Below are 2,992 nucleotides of genomic sequence, written 5' to 3'. Positions count from 1 at the left end.
GGATTACTGAGATGCATCAGGACAATAAAACAATGTCTTTGTCTGCAATGATTAGACATGTTTTTTTTATTATTATTGTCATTAGTGGTTATCTCAATTTCGGCTAAAAGAATTGACAAAATCCTAAACACTGTGCCTTTAAAAATAAAAAAAATCTTTGTCTCTGGGAGTGACTTATTTCTCACTCTAAAGCTTTGACAAACAAATACAGTATGAGCATGGTATTCTTACCACAGTAAAGCTTGATACAATCAATATTGTAGGAACTTGTTCAAGAGGAACTTGGCTGATGCAGATGTTTTATTTATATCTAAAAGACCGACATGCCGAAGTATTATCGAGGAACTAAAATAAATGTCAAATTATTGGCCGTGAAAAAAATGGCATGAAAGTAAAAGAATCTTATAAATAAGTTCAGAAGTTCAGATGCCTGTGGCAGACATTCTGTCTGAATAGACCAATGCATTTTTAGGCATCTCTTATTTGGGGGTGTTGTGTTTAACGGAGAAAAAATGGCTCCAGGCAATTCAGTTGAAAGACAGTGAAGTAAGAGGTAGAGCAGGGTTTTTTTTTTAATTACACAACTGTCATAACAGAACTTGGAGGCCTTTGAGGTTAGCAAGCTTCAGGTTGCAAGTGAGTTTGTGAGAGCAGGTCTACGTTGAGCTTACCAAAGGAAATGATGACACTTTCCAGAGATTCAGCTTTTAATGATAGCAGACAGCTCTGGCCTTCATCTCCGTACTCAACAATGGGGCCTCACAAAATCATTAGACTCAAAACGTTAAATGCAACTGATGCAAATTCTCTTTTGTGACCTCATTTTAGGCAGAAATCCCTCAGACAGTCACACTCTTCCTCCCCGTTGCGCTGTCTATTTCTGCTCATACCCACTGGACCTTTTGTCTTGCTGCACTTGTGCTGGCAGGTTTCCAGGAACATCAGTGCACATGTACCCAGACTGTTTTGATGACCTGATCTGGTTCTACCATCTTTGCAGAAATTTCCACTGGCACCCAGCAGAAAGCCCCAATTTCTCCACGTGCTGTTTCAAGGTTTGCAGTGCATACCATCTCATCTTCAAAAAATAAACTACTTGTAGCAGAGAAATAAGTTAAATTGACAGACTGCCCTAAAACTGCTGAGTGTGTTGGAATTCTTAGTTTTATTTTTTTTGGTGGACTTTGTGACTTTATCTTCCTTACAACATGCATGACAAACCCTCCAACCTACTGATAAGTCAGCATGTTATCAGCAGCTTMCACACACAGCCAACCTTGTACGTTTTGGCCTCTTGCTTCTAAAGAGAGATGTGCCCAGTCTTATAAGTTTATCCTGGTTTATAAAACCTGTATCACAAACATTTTTAGGCTTCATTTGTGTTTTGTGTTGTTTCTTCCATCTGTGACTTTTGTCTCCCCTRTATCCTGCCACGTCCAAGCAGAATCATTTCACATTTACAGTAGAACATTTTTTTTATGTAGATAGTATCTAGAGATTGTCTCATTTCAGTCAGTCAATTCTCAAAGTCTTTTAAATTTCTTCATTAAATAGCTTCATTATATACCTCATGTCAAAGCATGCCCAACCTTTCCACTTAATTTTTTTCCCATTACTTTCTGAGAACAATACCTTTGAGGTAATTTCTCCTCAAGGGCAGCAGTCATCACCTTCCCCCACCTTCACGCAGTTCTTCCTTTGAGACTTACAACTACTACGGGGAAGTATAAATTTGGGTGTGACCATGGGAATGTTATGAAGAGAAACTATCCTGATTTAAAAACATAATTCACCACATTCACAGGCAGAAATAGTACAATTTGATTTCATTTTGACCTTTTTTTTGTTTAAAGTTTGAAATTAAATAAATCGCACAGCAAAAACGTTTGATTTTTTTTATTGAATAAGCAGTCTTTTACACATAACATTTAAAAATACCTTCATAGCAACAATTAACCCATTGTTTCACTCACYGCTATATGATCCATTGTTTTCTCACAAATATTCACCATGAACTCAGAATTATTATCTTTACAAATCTTTTTGGTTTGGCGTATCTACTGTCAGGATTCGTGTTTTGTTATTGTTGTTTGGTTGTCTTTGTTATAGATTTTAGCTCCTTTGAATTTCTTGTTTTTCATTCCTTGTGTCACTTCAGTTTAGATTTTTGTTTCACTTGTGCTTCTCTGTTTACACTTTTGATTTCCTTGTAYCATCATTCACTCAGCCCTCAGTGTTTTTCCAGTGAATCAGCCACTCAACCTGCTGTCACTCCTAATAGCTCAGCTGTCTTTCACTCCTCATCAGTTTAGGGCTGTGTCCAAATTCAGTAGCTTCGTCCTTCGAAGRCCAAATTTGTCAGTCAATTACATCACCACGATGTGTCAAAGGCTGTCCAWATTTGATGGGCYTCCAATTGYGGCCCATGAATGGATCCTCCTTTTGCCCACCAGGGACACATCCAGTGTATCCTCCTCAGCCCACCCTATCTTAAGAYGCATTGTAGGTTGAGAGACAGAAATACAGTTTTACATAAAAAACTGGCGATATAAAGTTTAAAGCAGTTGKGTTGTGGGTCTCAGTCATTGTGTCCTTGGACACAACACTTCACCCGCCTTCCCTACTGATGGTAGACAGAGGGGTCCAGTGGCGCTTGTGCATGTCATCCCCGCCTCTGTCAGTGTGCCCCAGGGCAGCTGTGGCTACAATGTATTTTACAACCATCAGTGTATGAATGTGTGTGTAAATGGGTGAATGACTGTAGTATAAAGTGATTTGAGGTCCCCATGGGGCTTGATAAAGCACTAAATAAGTTGAGTCCATTTATCACAGGGGTCTGCAACTTTTACGATCAAAAGAGTCGTTTGTGCTCCTAGTCTCACTAATAAAATGTGTCCGGAGCCACAAAACAAGCTGGGAACTGTGATTACCAAGTGGTGGTTCATGGGCCTTTTTGGGAACCTTTACGGCCAGTGGAGGAGACGTTATATAT

This window comes from Austrofundulus limnaeus, unplaced genomic scaffold (assembly GCF_001266775.1).
Source record: "Austrofundulus limnaeus strain Quisiro unplaced genomic scaffold, Austrofundulus_limnaeus-1.0 Scaffold118, whole genome shotgun sequence".
Taxonomy (NCBI): domain Eukaryota; kingdom Metazoa; phylum Chordata; class Actinopteri; order Cyprinodontiformes; family Rivulidae; genus Austrofundulus; species Austrofundulus limnaeus.
This window is presented reverse-complemented; position numbering follows the sequence as displayed.